This window comes from Schistocerca gregaria, unplaced genomic scaffold (assembly GCF_023897955.1).
Source record: "Schistocerca gregaria isolate iqSchGreg1 unplaced genomic scaffold, iqSchGreg1.2 ptg001040l, whole genome shotgun sequence".
Taxonomy (NCBI): Eukaryota; Metazoa; Arthropoda; class Insecta; order Orthoptera; family Acrididae; genus Schistocerca; species Schistocerca gregaria.
Window position 1 is genome coordinate 362,661 of NW_026062387.1, and position 25,314 is coordinate 387,974.

The window sequence follows — 25,314 nt, forward strand, 5'->3', positions numbered from 1 at the left end:
TTCAGAACATGTCTTTCACACATGTCTACAAAATCACCTTCACCTTCAAATACAGTTTCCTTGCCACTGACAGAGACGTAGGCAAAGTTTAAAGTTGCTATTTCCATTATATCTCGTTAATCAGAAAAACGGTAATTTACACCTGCAGCGGAACAAAATACTGTTCCGCCCAGCGTCTGGATCGAACCCACGACCCAGGGATTAAGAGTCTGACGCTCTACCGACTGAGCTAGCCGGCTACCTCGGTGAATACCTGCCGGGTAGAACGTCACACAGTACTCGTTTGGGTTGGGTGGTCCCATACAGAATCTCTCCATGATGCCTAATGTTTTCCTAACGTCACACTCGTCACGTACTTCACTTTTATGTCATAATCATTTCTGAGAGGTAAAGAAATTGCATGACAACATGCAGAGCTAGTGGCGTCAAAATTAACACACATACTTTATGTGACTCAAAAGCCGAACGAGTTACTTTCCGACGTTGTTTTAGATGTGCAAGTGATAGTCAAAACTCGCTGTGTCGGCACTCTGCCGACCATTTCGCTAGTTAACACCGGTCTTGTTGTGTGTGTTTCAAGCTCAAGACCATCTCCAAGCAAAAAATGGTCAACAGCAACATTCAGACGGTTTCGTACTGCTCAATTGCTACATTAAAACGTTATGTTTCTTTTTCAGAACTGGAAAAACACAAGCGTGACAGCATTCGAACCTGTAATCTTCAGATCCGAAGTCCGACGCCTTATCCATTAGGCCACACGGTCACTGACGACCAACTTTTACAAGTATACGACTCATCTCGAAACGCTCACACCCCTGAGGATTTGTGTTTTCGTTCTACACAGCCGCTGCCCCTTGCTCTTTCCCACCCATTCGTTACATTCAACCTCTGACGTGACCGACCAAATATAGACTGAGAAACAAGACCACACACTTTGTGCATTCGGAATCGAAGGCAGGGCGGCCCTCGCCGCATTTGCTACGATTGCCATTTGCTACTTCTGCAGAAGCGGCGGCGGCGACGGCGACGACGACGACGACGACGACGACGAATACCGCGAGAGGCTCTGAGATATGTGAGGAATACATCTATAAAATGTAATTCAGACGGCCTCGTCCCACCTTATGCTGTACCGCTTTGGCAAATGCTTTATCTGCGCCATTCGCCTTAATCGCATCTGAGAGTAATTCTTAAAAAAACGCCTGTCGCTTATTGTTCGTCATCACAGGTACTGTTTGCTATACGGCCACGACGCGCAACTGATTTCCAAAATTCATCTTTCTCTTGTGAGAATGGAACTTACGTCCCCTGGTTTAATAGACCAGTGCTCTACCACTGAGCTAAAGAGGCGCGGCCTAGCGGTACTCTTGGGTACTTCGTCCTTACGGTCGTCTACATCATCAGACTTTAGCTGACAACACTTCATATTACCGGCTAATATTTGCACCTATGGCGACAAATTACTGCTTGGCTAAACATCTGACACGTAACCGATGTGCTCTCCAAACAAAAACACTTGCATTTCAGAACATGTCTTTCACACATGTCTACAAAATCACCTTCACCTTCAAATACAGTTTCCTTGAAACTGACAGAGACGTAGGCAAAGTTTAAAGTTGCTATTTCCATTATATCTCGTTAATCAGAAAAACGGTAATTTACACCAGCAGCGGAACAAAGTACTGTTCCGCCCAGCGTCTGGATCGAACCCACGACCCAGGGATTATGAGTCTGACGCTCTACCGACTGAGCTAGCCGGCTACCTCGGTGAATACCTGCCGGGTAGAACGTCACACAGTACTCGTTTGGGTTGGGTGGTCCCATACAAAATCTCTCCATGATGCCTAATGTTTTCCTAACGTCACACTCGTCACGTACTTCACTTTTATGTCATAATCATTTCTGAGAGGTAAAGAAATTGCATGACAACATGCACAGCTAGTGGCGTCAAAATTAACACACATACTTTATGTGACTCAAAAGCCGAACGAGTTACTTTCCGACGTTGTTTTAGATGTGCAAGTGATAGTCAAAACTCGCTGTGTCGGCACTCTGCCGACCATTTCGCTAGTTAACACCGGTCTTGTTGTGTGTGTTTCAAGCTCAAGACCATCTCCAAGCAAAAAATGGTCAACAGCAACATTCAGACGGTTTCGTACTGCTCAATTTCTACATTAAAACGTTATGTTTCTTTTTCAGAACTGGAAAAACCACAAGTGTGACAGCATTCGAACCTGTAATCTTCAGATCCGAAGTCCGACGCCTTATCCATTAGGCCACACGGTCACTGACGACCAACATTTACATGTATACGACTCATCTCGAAACGCTCACACCCCTGAGGATTTGTGTTTTCGTTCTACACAGCCGCTGCCCCTTGCTCTTTCCCACCCATTCGTTACATTCAACCTCTGACGTGACCGACCAAATATAGACTGAGAAACAAGACCACACACTTTGTGCATTCGGAATCGAAGGCACGGCGTCCCTCGCCGCATTTGCTACGATTGCCATTTGCTACTTCTGCAGAAGCGGCGGCGGCGGCGACGACGACGACGACGACGACGACGACGACGAATATCGCGAGAGGCTCTGAGATATGTGAGGAATACATCTATAAAATGTAATTCAGACTGCCTCGTCCCACCTTATGCTGTACCGCTTTGGCAAATGCTTTATCTGCGCCATTCGCCTTAATCGCATCTGAGAGTAATTCTTAAAAAAACGCCTGTTGCTAATTGTTCGTCATCACAGGTACTGTTTGCTATACGGCCACGACGCGCAACTGATTTCCAAAATTCATCTTTCTCCTGTGAGAATGGAACTTACGACCCCTGGTTTAATAGACCAATGCTCTAACACTGAGCTAAAGAGGCGCGGCCTAGCGGTACTCTTGGGTACTTCGTCCTTACGGTCGTCTACATCATCAGACTTTAGCTGACAACACTTCATATTACCGGCTAATATTTGCACCTATGGCGACAAATTACTGCTTGGCTACACATCAGACACGTAACCGATGTGCTCTCCAAACAAAAACACTTGCATTTCAGAACATGTCTTTCACACATGTCTACAAAATCACCTTCACCTTCAAATACAGTTTCCTTGCCACTGACAGAGACGTAGGCAAAGTTTAAAGTTGCTATTTCCATTAAATCCCGTTAATCAGAAAAACGGTAATTTACACCTGCAGCGGAACAAAATACTGTTCCGCCCAGCGTCTGGATCGAACCCACGACCCTGGGATTAAGAGTCTGACTCCTCTACCGACTGAGCTAGCCGGCTACCTCGGTGAATACCTGCCGGGTAGAACGTCACACAGTACTCGTTTGGGTTGGGTGGTCCCATACAGAATCTCTCCATGATGCCTAATGTTTTCCTAACGTCACACTCGTCACGTACTTCACTTTTATGTCATAATCATTTCTGAGAGGTAAAGAAATTGCATGACAACATGCAGAGCTAGTGGCGTCAAAATTAACACACATACTTTATGTGACTCAAAAGCCGAACGAGTTACTTTCCGACGTTGTTTTAGATGTGCAAGTGATAGTCAAAACTCGCTGTGTCGGCACTCTGCCGACCATTTCGCTAGTTAACACCGGTCTTGTTGTGTGTGTTTCAAGCTCAAGAGCATCTCCAAGCAAAAAATGGTCAACAGCAACATTCAGACGGTTTCGTACTGCTCAATTGCTACATTAAAACGTTATGTTTCTTTTTCAGAACTGGAAAAACACAAGCGTGACAGCATTCGAACCTGTAATCTTCAGATCCGAAGTCCGACGCCTTATCCATTAGGCCACACGGTCACTGACGACCAACTTTTACAAGTATACGACTCATCTCGAAACGCTCACACCCCTGAGGATTTGTGTTTTCGTTCTACACAGCCGCTGCCCCTTGCTCTTTCCCACCCATTCGTTACATTCAACCTCTGACGTGACCGACCAAATATAGACTAAGAAACAAGACCACACACTTTGTGCATTCGGAATCGAAGGCAGGGCGTCCCTCGCCGCATTTGCTACGATTGCCATTTGCTACTTCTGCAGAAGCGGCGGCGGCGGCGACGACGACGACGACGACGACGACGACGACGACGAATATCGCGAGAGGCTCTGAGATATGTGAGGAATACATCTATAAAATGTAATTCAGACTGCCTCGTCCCACCTTATGCTGTACCGCTTTGGCAAATGCTTTATCTGCGCCATTCGCCTTAATCGCATCTGAGAGTAATTCTTAAAAAAACGCCTGTTGCTAATTGTTCGTCATCACAGGTACTGTTTGCTATACGGCCACGACGCGCAACTGATTTCCAAAATTCATCTTTCTCCTGTGAGAATGGAACTTACGACCCCTGGTTTAATAGACCAATGCTCTAACACTGAGCTAAAGAGGCGCGGCCTAGCGGTACTCTTGGGTACTTCGTCCTTACGGTCGTCTACATCATCAGACTTTAGCTGACAACACTTCATATTACCGGCTAATATTTGCACCTATGGCGACAAATTACTGCTTGGCTACACATCTGACACGTAACCGATGTGCTCTCCAAACAAAAACACTTGCATTTCAGAACATGTCTTTCACACATGTCTACAAAATCACCTTCACCTTCAAATACAGTTTCCTTGCCACTGACAGAGACGTAGGCAAAGTTTAAAGTTGCTACTTCCATTAAATCTCGTTAATCAGAAAAACGGTAATTTACACCTGCAGCGGAACAAAATACTGTTCCGCCCAGCGTCTGGATCGAACCCACGACCCTGGGATTAAGAGTCTGGCGCTCTACCGACTGAGCTAGCCGGCTACCTCGGTGAATACCTGCCGGGTAGAACGTCACACAGTACTCGTTTGGGTTGGGTGGTCCCATACAGAATCTCTCCATGATGCCTAATGTTTTCCTAACGTCACACTCGTCACGTACTTCACTTTTATGTCATAATCATTTCTGAGAGGTAAAGAAATTGCATGACAACATGCAGAGCTAGTGGCGTCAAAATTAACACACATACTTTATGTGACTCAAAAGCCGAACGAGTTACTTTCCGACGTTGTTTTAGATGTGCAAGTGATAGTCAAAACTCGCTGTGTCGGCACTCTGCCGACCATTTCGCTAGTTAACACCGGTCTTGTTGTGTGTGTTTCAAGCTCAAGAGCATCTCCAAGCAAAAAATGGTCAACAGCAACATTCAGACGGTTTCGTACTGCTCAATTGCTACATTAAAACGTTATGTTTCTTTTTCAGAACTGGAAAAACACAAGCGTGACAGCATTCGAACCTGTAATCTTCAGATCCGAAGTCCGACGCCTTATCCATTAGGCCACACGGTCACTGACGACCAACATTTACATGTATACGACTCATCTCGAAACGCTCACACCCCTGAGGATTTGTGTTTTCGTTCTACACAGCCGCTGCCCCTTGCTCTTTCCCACCCATTCGTTATATTCAACCTCTGACGTGACCGACCAAATATAGACTGAGAAACAAGACCACACACTTTGTGCATTCGGAATCGAAGGCAGGGCGTCCCTCGCCGCATTTGCTACGATTGCCATTTGCTACTTCTGCAGAAGCGGCGGCGGCGGCGACGACGGCGACGACGACGACGACGACGACGAATATCGCGAGAGGCTCTGAGATATGTGAGGAATACATCTATAAAATGTAATTCAGACTGCCTCGTCCCACCTTATGCTGTACCGCTTTGGCAAATGCTTTATCTGCGCCATTCGCCTTAATCGCATCTGAGAGTAATTCTTAAAAAAACGCCTGTTGCTAATTGTTCGTCATCACAGGTACTGTTTGCTATACGGCCACGACGCGAAACTGATTTCCAAAATTCATCTTTCTCCTGTGAGAATGGAACTTACGACCCCTGGATTAATAGACCAATGCTCTAACACTGAGCTAAAGAGGCGCGGCCTAGCGGTACTCTTGGGTACTTCGTCCTTACGGTCGTCTACATCATCAGACTTTAGCTGACAACACTTCATATTACCGGCTAATATTTGCACCTATGGCGACAAATTACTGCTTGGCTACACATCTGACACGTAACCGATGTGCTCTCCAAACAAAAACACTTGCATTTCAGAACATGTCTTTCACACATGTCTACAAAATCACCTTCACCTTCAAATACAGTTTCCTTGCCACTGACAGAGACGTAGGCAAAGTTTAAAGTTGCTACTTCCATTAAATCTCGTTAATCAGAAAAACGGTAATTTACACCTGCAGCGGAACAAAATACTGTTCCGCCCAGCGTCTGGATCGAACCCACGACCCTGGGATTAAGAGTCTGACGCTCTACCGACTGAACTAGCCGGCTACCTCGGTGAATACCTGCCGGGTAGAACGTCACACAGTACTCGTTTGGGTTGGGTGGTCCCATACAGAATCTCTCCATGATGCCTAATGTTTTCCTAACGTCACACTCGTCACGTACTTCACATTTATGTCATAATCATTTCTGAGAGGTAAAGAAATTGCATGACAACATGCAGAGCTAGTGGCGTCAAAATTAACACACATACTTTATGTGACTCAAAAGCCGAACGAGTTACTTTCCGACGTTGTTTTAGATGTGCAAGTGATAGTCAAAACTCGCTGTGTCGGCACTCTGCCGACCATTTCGCTAGTTAACACCGGTCTTGTTGTGTGTGTTTCAAGCTCAAGAGCATCTCCAAGCAAAAAATGGTCAACAGCAACATTCAGACGGTTTCGTACTGCTCAATTGCTACATTAAAACGTTATGTTTCTTTTTCAGAACTGGAAAAACACAAGCGTGACAGCATTCGAACCTGTAATCTTCAGATCCGAAGTCCGACGCCTTATCCATTTTTTTTTTTTTTTTTTTTTTTATTTTATCTTTTTTTTTTTTTTGGATGGGATACGAACCCACGCGTGCAGAGCACATTGGATTAGCAGTCCAACGCCTTAACCACTTTTTTTTTTTTGTTTACCATTACACCATTTTTTTTTCCGACGCCTTATCCATTTTTTTTTTTTTACGGGCCTCCTGGGTGAAAGCCAGGTATCCTAGCCACTTTTTTTTTTTTTTTTTTTTTTTTGTATATAAGCAGCATGAGGCAGGCGGAGGCAAAGCGGGCAGGGGTCAAAATCTCGAGGCCTGGCCGCGATGTCTCCACCCAGTCCTGTTGCTGAGGCGTGTCTTTATCATAGTTTTTAATAAGAAATTTTACATCTTGTGTTACGTAGATATATGCTGTTTTGCCTTCGAAATCCTGAACCAAAAGATGCTGCATTTGAAACAAAAAATTTATGTCATGCCTAGGCAATAGAGATTGAAGGTTATAGCTTTAGTGCTTTTTTTTTTTTTTTTTTTTTTTTTTTTTTTTTTTTTTTTTCGTCCACTGCTTCTCGGCAACCTAGCATACTTCTTTGTAATATATAATAAAGTTGTAGGAAGTAGTGGACCCTGAACCTGTATATTATTTTTTTAATTTCTGTTTAGTTTTTTTATTGTTGTTATTATTATTTTTGTTTGTTTGTTATTTTTTTTATTGTAAAAGAAAAATCTTCATGGAATGTGAAGAAGGAATTTTATGTTAAGGCACTAATTCCATAGCCTCCTTTCCTTCTTGAGATTAATAATAATAATAAAAAAGTATGTTCCCTTCCATGGAAACAAATGAGACTTCCTTCTCAGTCATAAAATGAATGTATAAGAAAACAATTTATCTTTAACCCTGCGATACTGGCTTTCGGCTTCGGCTTCTTCTGTGCAATAAACAAAATAGCCTTCTTTGCCAGCAGAGGATAAGTGATTGTAATATGAAACTGTAAAATTGTACTTCTCCCCAATTGTTTTTGTTTAAGCGTCGTTTCGCTTAAATAAACGATTTTTGTTTATCTCGTTGGCTTGTCAACCAATGCCCAGTCGCTCGAATACAATTTTAAGCATATTGCCGTAGTTTTTCTTGTGGTCTTTATATTTCAGGGCGTTATAAAAAGCACACTTCAAGTAACTGTAAAAATCAGTGGAATTGTCATTTCCCAGGTGATTAATTACGTAATTCACATAGTGTCCCATTAACCAATGGACCGAGTTGTTTTTTGCTGCTGGAAAATAGCAAGTCTGAGGCCTGAGGAAAGTAACAGGGGGAAAATTTTCCACCGAAGATCTCGTAAGAAAAGCCAGTTGTTCCCTAATCCAATTACAGAGTTGTAGATTGCCACCGCACGTGAATCTGTGCACTAACGTGTCGATCAATTTACATTTGAGACATAGGTTCGTGTCGCTAACGCCGATTGCATGTAACCTTTCATTGGTGCTTACGGTCTCATTCACTGTTTTATACCACGCTGACTTGACGTCCGATGGTAGACCACGCATATTAATATTTTTCCATATGGCGTCCCAATCAGTGTGTGGGTATTTACTTTCCAATTTGTTTCTCCCCTCCATTTTCTTTCGATGGCACAGAATATCGCGGGCCGTGATCCGTCGTGAGTTGATGATGACACCGCTGAGATAGCTGAATTCCACAAAATATACACGAACGTACTGGAGCCGGTTATTTATTTTTTGCACATTCACCGGCGCCTGTAAACTGGCAGGCCTGACAACTTCAAATAATTTAGTTGTAATGCTATCAGCGTGGTCGCTAAGGATAGTGGCGGTCCTTTTTATAAAAAGCGCAGACGCCTTATTTCTGATGTCAACTAACCCCAAACCTCCATTCCTGGGATCTAAGGTCGCAGTTTTTGCGTCGACTCTGAATATATCCCCTCTCCAAAGATAGCTGGCAATGGTAGACATTATCTTTTTTCCAATCATTTTCGGTAGTGGGAAGATCTGTGCTATAAAGTAACTCCTGGAGAGAATGCAGTGGTTAATGAAAATCACCCTCTGAACTTGGTTCATGTTACGGTGGAGGTTTTCCCTTGTTGTTCCAAGAAGTTGTCCCGACGTATTTCTCCAATTGATAGCTGCCATTTTTAACGGACAAGGTGTCAGTGTTATTCCTAGTGCTTTGCATTGGGTGACCATTGTGGCCCAGGCTAAGGTGGTATGTTGAAAACCCCGCAGGTTTAGGAGTTTGCTTTTGTTTGCGTTGACACCTGCTCCGGAGACTCTACAGTACTTTTTAATTAGCGTTTCCAATTTCAAAATGTCGTCGGGATTTCGCAGGACGACTCCGACATCATCGGCATAGGCGTTTATGACTGTTCGGTGACCAGATAATGTGATGCCAGTTAGAGTGGCATGAACACTGCGGAGGAAAGGTTCTAATGAAAGCACGAATAGGAACATGGAAAGGGGGCTTCCTTGAGGAACGCCGCGCCTGATCTGAATCTGCTTTGTCCTCTGGCAGTTAACTGATATACAAGCGCTGATGCCTGTTGCAACATTTCTGATCACACTTACGACTCGCTCATTAAAACCTATTTTGATCAGTGTGGCACTAAGGAATCTATGATCCACACGATCAAATGCTTTCTGGAAGTCAATAAACATGATAGCACATTTTATGGTGGTCACAGCAGTGATTGCAATTATATCTCTATATTCAGCTATGCTTTTGAAAATGCTCTTGGTAGGCACACAGGACTGGTATGGACTTACTATCTTTTTGGCCAACTGTGAGAGTCTGTTGTTTAAAATTCTGCCGATGATTTTATAATCGGAGTTTAACAGGGAGATAGGACGAAAGTTGTTGAGGTTTCTTTTTGCAGCATTTTTTGGGATTAGTACTATTGTGCTCTCTTTAAAAACTGCAGGTAAATGCTTTCCCTGAAGCACCTCGTTCGTCATTCGGGTAAACATGTCACCAATCAGTGGCCAGTATCGTTTATAAAATTCAACAGGCAAACCATCCGGTCCCGGCGATTTCCTCAGAGGAGATTTGCAGATGATTCTGTGGATATCTTCGTTAGTACACTCAACGAGAAGGTCTTCGTTTTCCTCGTCCGAGACCTGTGGAGCGATGTAACTAAGGAACTCATCGAAGGACTCTTCACATACCGGGTTGGCAGTGTATAGGTCTTCGTAATATTTGTGCACTGCATTGACGATGTCTCTCTGAGTCGTGAGTGTCTCGCCAGTTTCAGACTGAAGTCCATCAATGAAGGTGCGTCTCCTGTTTCTTTCGTGCTTCAGTAGATGGTACAAGGAAGCATGTTCATCCTCCACGACTGTCTTAGCCTTGGATTTTAATTTCAGACCCTCCATCTGCTGTCTTTTAAGACTGAGCAATTTGGCCTTAGTTTGCTTGATATCTGCCAGACGGACGTTGGAAGTGTTTGCCTGCTCATATAAATTTCGCAGCATGGTAAAATAAAATTCTATGGAATTTTTCAAGTCTTTCGATCGTTGTACACTATACTGGATGAGAACTTTTCTCAGTTTAGGCTTTGCCCTGTTGCACCACCAGTCTAGTACTGAGACGTGTCTATCTGCAGAGCGGAGGCACAATGCCCACGCTTCTGTCAAACTTTCTTCTAATCCGTCGTCCTGCATCAGTGACGTATTAAGGTGCCATGAACTTCTAAAACGGCGAGTGGGTTGCGCAGTAAGGTTGATGGAAGCTAGCACGGAGCTATGATCAGAAAAGTAAACTGGAATCGTCTCTGCTTTAATGAAGGAGCTAACTAGACTTTGCGATATGTAGAGTCTGTCGATCCTGCTACGTGAGTGAGGACCTAGGAATGTAAATGCCACAAATGTGGGATACATTATTTCCCAAGCATCTTTAAGCTGTAAAACAGTGACGAAACGCTTCAGTTCATTGCAGGTATTGAAATTCGGAACCTGGTCTTTCTTATTTGTCACACAATTAAAATCACCGCCTATTATAAGATCTTTTGGGTTTTTCCGTAATAAATAAATGATTTCTTCTTTATAGAACTGTGCTCTTTCCATTCTATTAGATGTGCCAGAAGGGGCATACAGATTGATAAGGGTAGAACCAAAGACTTTTATACCTATCGCTCTGCCGGAGTCCAACCTCTCGATATCCGAGACAGGAATCCCCTCCCTGACTAAAATTGCTGTACCGACGTTGGTGTCAAGTGAGACATTTAAAATCGCCAAATATCCAGGCACTGTAAGATTAGTCAGCACTACTTCCTGTAGGAAAGCAATGTCCGTCCCTGACTCATATAAATAATCCTTGAGCGCTGTAACTTTAGTCACGGATGTAATCCTGTTAATATTGATAGTCGTAATTGTATATGCCTGGGACATTTAGTTTGCATAAAAAGTAAATAAGTGATTAAGAAGATAACAAAATATTAATAAAAAAAAAAAAAAAAGAGATGTGCAGCTCCTAGAAGGGAGAAACGACTCTGCTTAAACAAACATCTAAAAGAATAGTCAGTATTTGAAGCTCGGTAAACACTTCATCTGGTTCCTCTGAAATATGACTAAGACAGTAGTACAATTAGAAATGAAACTGGTTCAACAAAATCCTTTTTTTTTTTTTTCATCTTACAGCCTCATTTTGGTGCAGGATTCCGAACATCTCGGGTTTTAGTTTTACCGAGGGGCTTTGCATCACTAATGTCACTTGAAGGTACCTCCTTAGGTCTTTCCGTGATGATTTCATACAAGACGTTCTTGGCCGTCGCTTCCTCTTGTGCTGGTTGTTGTTTGCTTTGGTTACGGGAAGCTTTGAGATTAGGTTGCAGTTTGAGTCGGCGTCTTCGGACATCTTGGTTCAACGCGCCGTCATTCGGATTGTCTATCTTTTCCACCGTTGTGACCGAAGCTGTCTCAACAGCGTCCTTTTTACGAGTGCCATTTACATTGTTCTTCCGTCACTAGCTCCAGAGCACTGACTGAGTCGGCGGTTTGTGGGTCTGTAAATTCTTGAGTTGGGTTCCGCTCCGTCACCTCTTGTGCTTCGGAGTGCGCCTCTTCCGTCTCCGCGACAATCGTTACTGCGTCCCCTCCGTGGACCGTTTGTACCCGTTCAGCCGCCGACAGCGGCCGGGTTGCCTTAGCGGCTGTCGTCACGTCAATACATGTACTGTTTGTTTCCTCGAGCACATCCGCATTACACTGCTTCTGCTTGCGGGTGGAAGGCGAATTACGGGCGGACTCGCCGTCCGAGCCGTCATCGGTCATTTCCAACGGTCGCTTCTTATTCTGGAGATCGCAATCGGGAACAGAAGGGTGTGATGTAATGACGCTCAGGGGAGGGAACTCCGTAGTAGTTATGGCGGGCACTGCAGAAGTACATGCACCATTGTCGTTAACCGAAAGAAGGGAAGTGCTATTTGGTAAGACATCGCTGAGGGTCAGTTTTTGACGCTGTGTTAGATTGTTCCGAAGAACAAAAACACGGCGCGGACAATCTTGTCGGAAATGACCTGTCTCATTGCAAATATTGCACGTGCGCTCCTGACCAGAATACACAACATGTGCTTTATGGCCTGCAACGGATATATGGGACGGAATGTTGGCTTTCACCTCCATTTCAACGGATCTAATGCCATTAAAACACTGTATCTTGTATAGCTTCGACCATCTTTCGTTATAGATAGATTTAACTTCGCCATATTTAGATAGAGCGTCCTTGATCAACTGATTATCAATTTCAATTGGAACATTCAAAATCCTGACATTGGTGTACATGATATCAGCTTTTCGTACAGAGACATTACTTTTTGAACCGTCTCGATGAACAAATTCGACGGAATTACCCCATTTTGCAAGCAACTTATCGACTGTCACTGAGTTCAGAAATTTAACAAAAACACAGTATTTTTCAGCATCTAATTGCGTGGTATGAACAGAGTCAGAATTTATACCGATTACCTCAGTCAGCCAATCGTGGATTTCCAGCGCAGTGGGTTGGACCGGCCGTGTTTCTTTCTCGAACGAGAAGACTAAAGTATTCTTCCTGACGGTGTCAGACATGGTCGTCGGTTCCGACGAAATTCCGGCAACAACCGAAATTGCGGCGAAGCACGAGACGTGGAACGGACGAAAGCACTATAAAAACACTTATCAGAGACACCACTCAAAAAATAACAGCGAAAATGTACAGCGAACTTCACGTAAACACCAAAACACCGGCGATAGCGCTAACGTACGCGGAGTAAACAACAAGCACGTCCGACCGCGGCGACGGCTAAAGCCAGAATGTACATTAGGCCACACGGTCACTGACGACCAATATTTACATGTATACGACTCATCTCGAAACGCTCACACCCCTGAGGATTTGTGTTTTCGTTCTACACAGCCGCTGCCCCTTGCTCTTTCCCACCCATTCGTTATATTCAACCTCTGACGTGACCGACCAAATATAGACTGAGAAACAAGACCACACACTTTGTGCATTCGGAATCGAAGGCAGGGCGTCCCTCGCCGCATTTGCTACGATTGCCATTTGCTACTTCTGCAGAAGCGGCGGCGGCGGCGGCGACGACGACGACGACGACGACGAATATCGCGAGAGGCTCTGAGATATGTGAGGAATACATCTATAAAATGTAATTCAGACTGCCTCGTCCCACCTTATGCTGTACCGCTTTGGCAAATGCTTTATCTGCGCCATTCGCCTTAATCGCATCTGAGAGTAATTCTTAAAAAAAACGCCTGTTGCTAATTGTTCGTCATCACAGGTACTGTTTGCTATACGGCCACGACGCGAAACTGATTTCCAAAATTCATCTTTCTCCTGTGAGAATGGAAACTTACGACCCCTGGTTTAATAGACCAATGCTCTAACACTGAGCTAAAGAGGCGCGGCCTAGCGGTACTCTTGGGTACTTCGTCCTTACGGTCGTCTACATCATCAGACTTTAGCTGACAACACTTCATATTACCGGCTAATATTTGCACCTATGGCGACAAATTACTGCTTGGCTACACATCTGACACGTAACCGATGTGCTCTCCAAACAAAACAAACACTTGCATTTCAGAACATGTCTTTCACACATGTCTACAAAATCACCTTCACCTTCAAATACAGTTTCCTTGCCACTGACAGAGACGTAGGCAAAGTTTAAAGTTGCTACTTCCATTAAATCTCGTTAATCAGAAAAACGGTAATTTACACCTGCAGCGGAACAAAATACTGTTCCGCCCAGCGTCTGGATCGAACCCACGACCCTGGGATTAAGAGTCTGACGCTCTACCGACTGAGCTAGCCGGCTACCTCGGTGAATACCTGCCGGGTAGAACGTCACACAGTACTCGTTTGGGTTGGGTGGTCCCATACAGAATCTCTCCATGATGCCTAATGTTTTCCTAACGTCACACTCGTCACGTACTTCACTTTTATGTCATAATCATTTCTGAGAGGTAAAGAAATTGCATGACAACATGCACAGCTAGTGGCGTCAAAATTAACACACATACTTTATGTGACTCAAAAGCCGAACGAGTTACTTTCCGACGTTGTTTTAGATGTGCAAGTGATAGTCAAAACTCGCTGTGTCGGCACTCTGCCGACCATTTCGCTAGTTAACACCGGTCTTGTTGTGTGTGTTTCAAGCTCAAGAGCATCTCCAAGCAAAAAATGGTCAACAGCAACATTCAGACGGTTTCGTACTGCTCAATTGCTACATTAAAACGTTATGTTTCTTTTTCAGAACTGGAAAAACACAAGCGTGACAGCATTCGAACCTGTAATCTTCAGATCCGAAGTCCGACGCCTTATCCATTAGGCCACACGGTCACTGACGACCAACATTTACATGTATACGACTCATCTCGAAACGCTCACACCCCTGAGGATTTGTGTTTTCGTTCTACACAGCCGCTGCCCCTTGCTCTTTCCCACCCATTCGTTATATTCAACCTCTGACGTGACCGACCAAATATAGACTGAGAAACAAGACCACACACTTTGTGCATTCGGAATCGAAGGCAGGGCGTCCCTCGCCGCATTTGCTACGATTGCCATTTGCTACTTCTGCAGAAGCGGCGGCGGCGGCGACGACGACGACGACGACGACGACGACGAATATCGCGAGAGGCTCTGAGATATGTGAGGAATACATCTATAAAATGTAATTCAGACTGCCTCGTCCCACCTTATGCTGTACCGCTTTGGCAAATGCTTTATCTGCGCCATTCGCCTTAATCGCATCTGAGAGTAATTCTTAAAAAAACGCCTGTTGCTAATTGTTCGTCATCACAGGTACTGTTTGCTATACGGCCACGACGCGAAACTGATTTCCAAAATTCATCTTTCTCCTGTGAGAATGGAACTTACGACCCCTGGTTTAATAGACCAATGCTCTAACACTGAGCTAAAGAGGCGCGGCCTAGCGGTACTCTTGGGTACTTCGTCCTTACGGTCGTCTACATCATCAGACTTTAGCTGACAACACTTCATATTACCGGCTAATATTTGCACCTATGGCGACAAATTACTGCTTGGCTACACATCTGACACGTAACCGATGTGCTCTCCAAACAAAAACACTTGCATTTCAGAACATGTCTTTCACACATGTCTACAAAATCACCTTCACCTTCAAATACAGTTTCCTTGCCACTGACAGAGACGTAGGCAAAGTTTAAAGTTGCTACTTCCATTAAATCTCGTTAATCAGAAAAACGGTAATTTACACCTGCAGCGGAACAAAATACTGTTCCGCCCAGCGTCTGGATCGAACCCACGACCCTGGGATTAAGAGTCTGACGCTCTACCGACTGAGCTAGCCGGCTACCTCGGTGAATACCTGCCGGGTAGAACGTCACACATTACTCGTTTGGGTTGGGTGGTCCCATACAGAATCTCTCCATGATGCCTAATGTTTTCCTAACGTCACACTCGTCACGTACTTCACTTTTATGTCATAATCATTTCTGAGAGGTAAAGAAATTGCATGACAACATGCAGAGCTAGTGGCGTCAAAATTAACACACATACTTTATGTGACTCAAAAGCCGAACGAGTTACTTTCCGACGTTGTTTTAGATGTGCAAGTGATAGTCAAAACTCGCTGTGTCGGCACTCTGCCGACCATTTCGCTAGTTAACACCGGTCTTGTTGTGTGTGTTTCAAGCTCAAGAGCATCTCCAAGCAAAAAATGGTCAACAGCAACATTCAGACGGTTTCGTACTGCTCAATTGCTACATTAAAACGTTATGTTTCTTTTTCAGAACTGGAAAAACACAAGCGTGACAGCATTCGAACCTGTAATCTTCAGATCCGAAGTCCGACGCCTTATCCATTAGGCCACACGGTCACTGACGACCAACATTTACATGTATACGACTCATCTCGAAACGCTCACACCCCTGAGGATTTGTGTTTTCGTTCTACACAGCCGCTGCCCCTTGCTCTTTCCCACCCATTCGTTATATTCAGCCTCTGACGTGACCGACCAAATATAGACTGAGAAACAAGACCACACGCTTTGTGCATTCGGAATCGAAGGCAGGGCGTCCCTCGCCGCATTTGCTACGATTGCCATTTGCTACTTCTGCAGAAGCGGCGGCGGCGGCGACGACGACGACGACGACGACGACGAATATCGCGAGAGGCTCTGAGATATGTGAGGAATACATCTATAAAATGTAATTCAGACTGCCTCGTCCCACCTTATGCTGTACCGCTTTGGCAAATGCTTTATCTGCGCCATTCGCCTTAATCGCATCTGAGAGTAATTCTTAAAAAAACGCCTGTTGCTAATTGTTCGTCATCACAGGTACTGTTTGCTATACGGCCACGACGCGAAACTGATTTCCAAAATTCATCTTTCTCCTGTGAGAATGGAACTTACGACCCCTGGTTTAATAGACCAATGCTCTAACACTGAGCTAAAGAGGCGCGGCCTAGCGGTACTCTTGGGTACTTCGTCCTTACGGTCGTCTACATCATCAGACTTTAGCTGACAACACTTCATATTACCGGCTAATATTTGCACCTATGGCGACAAATTACTGCTTGGCTACACATCTGACACGTAACCGATGTGCTCTCCAAACAAAAACACTTGCATTTCAGAACATGTCTTTCACACATGTCTACAAAATCACCTTCACCTTCAAATACAGTTTCCTTGCCACTGACAGAGACGTAGGCAAAGTTTAAAGTTGCTACTTCCATTAAATCTCGTTAATCAGAAAAACGGTAATTTACACCTGCAGCGGAACAAAATACTGTTCCGCCCAGCGTCTGGATCGAACCCACGACCCTGGGATTAAGAGTCTGACGCTCTACCGACTGAGCTAGCCGGCTACCTCGGTGAATACCTGCCGGGTAGAACGTCACACAGTACTCGTTTGGGTTGGGTGGTCCCATACAGAATCTCTCCATGATGCCTAATGTTTTCCTAACGTCACACTCGTCACGTACTTCACTTTTATGTCATAATCATTTCTGAGAGGTAAAGAAATTGCATGACAACATGCAGAGCTAGTGGCGTCAAAATTAACACACATACTTTATGTGACTCAAAAGCCGAACGAGTTACTTTCCGACGTTGTTTTAGATGTGCAAGTGATAGTCAAAACTCGCTGTGTCGGCACTCTGCCGACCATTTCGCTAGTTAACACCGGTCTTGTTGTGTGTGTTTCAAGCTCAAGAGCATCTCCAAGCAAAAAATGGTCAACAGCAACATTCAGACGGTTTCGTACTGCTCAATTGCTACATTAAAACGTTATGTTTCTTTTTCAGAACTGGAAAAACACAAGCGTGACAGCATTCGAACCTGTAATCTTCAGATCCGAAGTCCGACGCCTTATCCATTAGGCCACACGGTCACTGACGACCAACATTTACATGTATACGACTCATCTCGAAACGCTCACACCCCTGAGGATTTGTGTTTTCGTTCTACACAGCCGCTGCCCCTTGCTCTTTCCCACCCATTCGTTACATTCAACCTCTGACGTGACCGACCAAATATAGACTGAGAAACAAGACCACACACTTTGTGCATTCGGAATCGAAGGCAGGGCGTCCCTCGCCGCATTTGCTACGATTGCCATTTGCTACTTCTGCAGAAGCGGCGGCGGCGACGACGACGACGACGACGACGACGACGACGAATATCGCGAGAGGCTCTGAGATATGTGAGGAATACATCTATAAAATGTAATTCAGACTGCCTCGTCCCACCTTATGCTGTACCGCTTTGGCAAATGCTTTATCTGCGCCATTCGCCTTAATCGCATCTGAGAGTAATTCTTAAAAAAACGCCTGTCGCTAATTGTTCGTCATCACAGGTACTGTTTGCTATACGGCCACGACGCGCAACTGATTTCCAAAATTCATCTTTCTCCTGTGGGAATGGAACTTACGACCCCTGGTTTAATAGACCAGTGCTCTACCACTGAGCTAAAGAGGCGCGGCCTAGCGGTACTCTTGGGTACTTCGTCCTTACGCTCGTCTACATCATCAGACTTTAGCTGACAACACTTCATATTACCGGCTAATATTTGCACCTATGGCGACAAATTACTGCTTGGCTACACATCTGACACGTAACCGATGTGCTCTCCAAACAAAAACACTTGCATTTCAGAACATGTCTTTCACACATGTCTACAAAATCACCTTCACCTTCAAATACAGTTTCCTTGCCACTGACAGAGACGTAGGCAAAGTTTAAAGTTGCTACTTCCATTAAATCTCGTTAATCAGAAAAACGGTAATTTACACCAGCAGCGGAACAAAATACTGTTCCGCCCAGCGTCTGGATCGAACCCACGACCCTGGGATTAAGAGTCTGACGCTCTACCGACTGAGCTAGCCGGCTACCTCGGTGAATACCTGCCGGGTAGAACGTCACACAGTACTCGTTTGGGTTGGGTGGTCCCATACAGAATCTCTCCATGATGCCTAATGTTTTCCTAACGTCACACTCGTCACGTACTTCACTTTTATGTCATAATCATTTCTGAGAGGTAAAGAAATTGCATGACAACATGCAGAGCTAGTGGCGTCAAAATTAACACACATACTTTATGTGACTCAAAAGCCGAACGAGTTACTTTCCGACGTTGTTTTAGATGTGCAAGTGATAGTCAAAACTCGCTGTGTCGGCACTCTGCCGACCATTTCGCTAGTTAACACCGGTCTTGTTGTGTGTGTTTCAAGCTCAAGAGCATCTCCAAGCAAAAAATGGTCCACAGCAACATTCAGACGGTTTCGTACTGCTCAATTGCTACATTAAAACGTTATGTTTCTTTTTCAGAACTGGAAAAACAAAAGCGTGACAGCATTCGAACCTGTAATCTTCAGATCCGAAGTCCGACGCCTTATCCATTAGGCCACACGGTCACTGACGACCAACATTTACATGTATACGACTCATCTCGAAACGCTCACACCCCTGAGGATTTGTGTTTTCGTTCTACACAGCCGCTGCCCCTTGCTCTTTCCCACCCATTCGTTATATTCAACCTCTGACGTGACCGACCAAATATAGACTGAGAAACAAGACCACACACTTTGTGCATTCGGAATCGAAGGCAGGGCGTCCCTCGCCGCATTTGCTACGATTGCCATTTGCTACTTCTGCAGAAGCGGCGGCGGCGGCGACGACGACGACGACGACGACGAATATCGCGAGAGGCTCTGAGATATGTGAGGAATACATCTATAAAATGTAATTCAGACTGCCTCGTCCCACCTTATGCTGTACCGCTTTGGCAAATGCTTTATCTGCGCCATTCGCCTTAATCGCATCTGAGAGTAATTCTTAAAAAAACGCCTGTTGCTAATTGTTCGTCATCACAGGTACTGTTTGCTATACGGCCACGACGCGAAACTGATTTCCAAAATTCATCTTTCTCCTGTGAGAATGGAACTTACGACCCCTGGTTTAATAGACCAATGCTCTAACACTGAGCTAAAGAGGCGCGGCCTAGCGGCACTCTTGGGTACTTCGTCCTTACGGTCGTCTACATCATCAGACTTTAGCTGACAACACTTCATATTACCGGCTAATATTTGCACCTATGGCGACAAATTACTGCTTGGCTACACATCTGACACGTAACCGATGTGCTCTCCAAACAAAAACACTTGCATTTCAGAACATGTCTTTCACACATGTCTACAAAATCACCTTCACCTTCAAATACAGTTTCCTTGCCACTGACAGAGACGTAGGCAAAGTTTAAAGTTGCTACTTCCATTAAATCTCGTTAATCAGAAAAACGGTAATTTACACCTGCAGCGGAACAAAATACTGTTCCGCCCAGCGTCTGGATCGAACCCACGACCCTGGGATTAAGAGTCTGACGCTCTACCGACTGAGCTAGCCGGCTACCTCGGTGAATACCTGCCGGGTAGAACGTCACACAGTACTCGTTTGGGTTGGGTGGTCCCATACAGAATCTCTCCATGATGCCTAATGTTTTCCTAACGTCACACTCGTCACGTACTTCACTTTTATGTCATAATCATTTCTGAGAGGTAAAGAAATTGCATGACAACATGCAGAGCTAGTGGCGTCAAAATTAACACACATACTTTATGTGACTCAAAAGCCGAACGAGTTACTTTCCGACGTTGTTTTAGATGTGCAAGTGATAGTCAAAACTCGCTGTGTCGGCACTCTGCCGACCATTTCGCTAGTTAACACCGGTCTTGTTGTGTGTGTTTCAAGCTCAAGAGCATCTCCAAGCAAAAAATGGTCAACAGCAACATTCAGACGGTTTCGTACTGCTCAATTGCTACATTAAAACGTTATGTTTCTTTTTCAGAACTGGAAAAACACAAGCGTGACAGCATTCGAACCTGTAATCTTCAGATCCGAAGTCCGACGCCTTATCCATTAGGCCACACGGTCACTGACGACCAACATTTACATGTATACGACTCATCTCGAAACGCTCACACCCCTGAGGATTTGTGTTTTCGTTCTACACAGCCGCTGCCCCTTGCTCTTTCCCACCCATTCGTTACATTCAACCTCTGACGTGACCGACCAAATATAGACTGAGAAACAAGACCACACACTTTGTGCATTCGGAATCGAAGGCAGGGCGTCCCTCGCCGCATTTGCTACGATTGCCATTTGCTACTTCTGCAGAAGCGGCGGCGGCGACGACGACGACGACGACGACGACGACGACGAATATCGCGAGAGGCTCTGAGATATGTGAGGAATACATCTATAAAATGTAATTCAGACTGCCTCGTCCCACCTTATGCTGTACCGCTTTGGCAAATGCTTTATCTGCGCCATTCGCCTTAATCGCATCTGAGAGTAATTCTTAAAAAAACGCCTGTCGCTAATTGTTCGTCATCACAGGTACTGTTTGCTATACGGCCACGACGCGCAACTGATTTCCAAAATTCATCTTTCTCCTGTGGGAATGGAACTTACGACCCCTGGTTTAATAGACCAGTGCTCTACCACTGAGCTAAAGAGGCGCGGCCTAGCGGTACTCTTGGGTACTTCGTCCTTACGGTCGTCTACATCATCAGACTTTAGCTGACAACACTTCATATTACCGGCTAATATTTGCACCTATGGCGACAAATTACTGCTTGGCTACACATCTGACACGTAACCGATGTGCTCTCCAAACAAAAACACTTGCATTTCAGAACATGTCTTTCACACATGTCTACAAAATCACCTTCACCTTCAAATACAGTTTCCTTGCCACTGACAGAGACGTAGGCAAAGTTTAAAGTTGCTACTTCCATTAAATCTCGTTAATCAGAAAAACGGTAATTTACACCAGCAGCGGAACAAAATACTGTTCCGCCCAGCGTCTGGATCGAACCCACGACCCTGGGATTAAGAGTCTGACGCTCTACCGACTGAGCTAGCCGGCTACCTCGGTGAATACCTGCCGGGTAGAACGTCACACAGTACTCGTTTGGGTTGGGTGGTCCCATACAGAATCTCTCCATGATGCCTAATGTTTTCCTAACGTCACACTCGTCACGTACTTCACTTTTATGTCATAATCATTTCTGAGAGGTAAAGAAATTGCATGACAACATGCAGAGCTAGTGGCGTCAAAATTAACACACATACTTTATGTGACTCAAAAGCCGAACGAGTTACTTTCCGACGTTGTTTTAGATGTGCAAGTGATAGTCAAAACTCGCTGTGTCGGCACTCTGCCGACCATTTCGCTAGTTAACACCGGTCTTGTTGTGTGTGTTTCAAGCTCAAGAGCATCTCCAAGCAAAAAATGGTCAACAGCAACATTCAGACGGTTTCGTACTGCTCAATTGCTACATTAAAACGTTATGTTTCTTTTTCAGAACTGGAAAAACAAAAGCGTGACAGCATTCGAACCTGTAATCTTCAGATCCGAAGTCCGACGCCTTATCCATTAGGCCACACGGTCACTGACGACCAACATTTACATGTATACGACTCATCTCGAAACGCTCACACCCCTGAGGATTTGTGTTTTCGTTCTACACAGCCGCTGCCCCTTGCTCTTTCCCACCCATTCGTTATATTCAACCTCTGACGTGACCGACCAAATATAGACTGAGAAACAAGACCACACACTTTGTGCATTCGGAATCGAAGGCAGGGCGTCCCTCGCCGCATTTGCTACGATTGCCATTTGCTACTTCTGCAGAAGCGGCGGCGGCGGCGACGACGACGACGACGACGACGACGAATATCGCGAGAGGCTCTGAGATATGTGAGGAATACATCTATAAAATGTAATTCAGACTGCCTCGTCCCACCTTATGCTGTACCGCTTTGGCAAATGCTTTATCTGCGCCATTCGCCTTAATCGCATCTGAGAGTAATTCTTAAAAAAACGCCTGTTGCTAATTGTTCGTCATCACAGGTACTGTTTGCTATACGGCCACGACGCGAAACTGATTTCCAAAATTCATCTTTCTCCTGTGAGAATGGAACTTACGACCCCTGGTTTAATAGACCAATGCTCTAACACTGAGCTAAAGAGGCGCGGCCTAGCGGTACTCTTGGGTACTTCGTCCTTACGGTCGTCTACATCATCAGACTTTAGCTGACAACACTTCATATTACCGGCTAATATTTGCACCTATGGCGACAAATTACTGCTTGGCTACACATCTGACACGTAACCGATGTGCTCTCCAAACAAAAACACTTGCATTTCAGAACATGTCTTTCACACATGTCTACAAAATCACCTTCACCTTCAAATACAGTTTCCTTGCCACTGACAGAGACGTAGGCAAAGTTTAAAGTTGCTATTTCCATTAAATCTCGTTAATCAGAAAAACGGTAATTTACACCTGCAGCGGAACAAAATACTGTTCCGCCCAGCGTCTGGATCGAACCCACGACCCTGGGATTAAGAGTCTGACGCTCTACCGACTGAGCTAGCCGGCTACCTCGGTGAATACCTGCCGGGTAGAACGTCACACAGTACTCGTTTGGGTTGGGTGGTCCCATACAGAATCTCTCCATGATGCCTAATGTTTTCCTAACGTCACACTCGTCACGTACTTCACTTTTATGTCATAATCATTTCTGAGAGGTAAAGAAATTGCATGACAACATGCAGAGCTAGTGGCGTCAAAATTAACACACATACTTTATGTGACTCAAAAGCCGAACGAGTTACTTTCCGACGTTGTTTTAGATGTGCAAGTGATAGTCAAAACTCGCTGTGTCGGCACTCTGCCGACCATTTCGCTAGTTAACACCGGTCTTGTTGTGTGTGTTTCAAGCTCAAGAGCATCTCCAAGCAAAAAATGGTCAACAGCAACATTCAGACGGTTTCGTACTGCTCAATTGCTACATTAAAACGTTATGTTTCTTTTTCAGAACTGGAAAAACACAAGCGTGACAGCATTCGAACCTGTAATCTTCAGATCCGAAGTCCGACGCCTTATCCATTAGGCCACACGGTCACTGACGACCAACATTTACATGTATACGACTCATCTCGAAACGCTCACACCCCTGAGGATTTGTGTTTTCGTTCTACACAGCCGCTGCCCCTTGCTCTTTCCCACCCATTCGTTACATTCAACCTCTGACGTGACCGACCAAATATAGACTGAGAAACAAGACCACACACTTTGTGCATTCGGAATCGAAGGCAGGGCGTCCCTCGCCGCATTTGCTACGATTGCCATTTGCTACTTCTGCAGAAGCGGCGGCGGCGACGACGACGACGACGACGACGACGACGAATATCGCGAGAGGCTCTGAGATATGTGAGGAATACATCTATAAAATGTAATTCAGACTGCCTCGTCCCACCTTATGCTGTACCGCTTTGGCAAATGCTTTATCTGCGCCATTCGCCTTAATCGCATCTGAGAGTAATTCTTAAAAAAACGCCTGTCGCTTATTGTTCGTCATCACAGGTACTGTTTGCTATACGGCCACGACGCGAAACTGATTTCCAAAATTCATCTTTCTCCTGTGAGAATGGAACTTACGACCCCTGGTTTAATAGACCAATGCTCTAACACTGAGCTAAAGAGGCGTGGCCTAGCGGTACTCTTGGGTACTTCGTCCTTACGGTCGTCTACATCATCAGACTTTAGCTGACAACACTTCATATTACCGGCTAATATTTGCACCTATGGCGACAAATTACTGCTTGGCTAAACATCTGACACGTAACCGATGTGCTCTCCAAACAAAAACACTTGCATTTCAGAACATGTCTTTCACACATGTCTACAAAATCACCTTCACCTTCAAATACAGTTTCCTTGAAACTGACAGAGACGTAGGCAAAGTTTAAAGTTGCTATTTCCATTATATCTCGTTAATCAGAAAAACGGTAATTTACACCTGCAGCGGAACAAAGTACTGTTCCGCCCAGCGTCTGGATCGAACCCACGACCCAGGGATTATGAGTCTGACGCTCTACCGACTGAGCTAGCCGGCTACCTCGGTGAATACCTGCCGGGTAGAACGTCACACAGTACTTGTTTGGGTTGGGTGGTCCCATACAAAATCTCTCCATGATGCCTAATGTTTTCCTAACGTCACACTCGTCACGTACTTCACTTTTATGTCATAATCATTTCTGAGAGGTAAAGAAATTGCATGACAACATGCACAGCTAGTGGCGTCAAAATTAACACACATACTTTATGTGACTCAAAAGCCGAACGAGTTACTTTCCGACGTTGTTTTAGATGTGCAAGTGATAGTCAAAACTCGCTGTGTCGGCACTCTGCCGACCATTTCGCTAGTTAACACCGGTCTTGTTGTGTGTGTTTCAAGCTCAAGAGCATCTCCAAGCAAAAAATGGTCAACAGCAACATTCAGACGGTTTCGTACTGCTCAATTGCTACATTAAAACGTTATGTTTCTTTTTCAGAACTGGAAAAACACAAGCGTGACAGCATTCGAACCTGTAATCTTCAGATCCGAAGTCCGACGCCTTATCCATTAGGCCACACGGTCACTGA

At 44.9% G+C, this 25,314-nt stretch overlaps 1 non-coding gene across 1 annotated transcript; it reads right to left on the reverse strand.

The window, feature by feature from the left end:
- Positions 1 to 1,278: 1,278 nt before the first annotated feature.
- Trnan-auu (transfer RNA asparagine (anticodon AUU)) lies at positions 1,279 to 1,350 on the reverse strand. Its single transcript has one exon. It is a non-coding gene; the product is annotated as a tRNA-Asn (tRNA).
- Between the last annotated feature and the right edge of the window lie 23,964 nt (positions 1,351 to 25,314).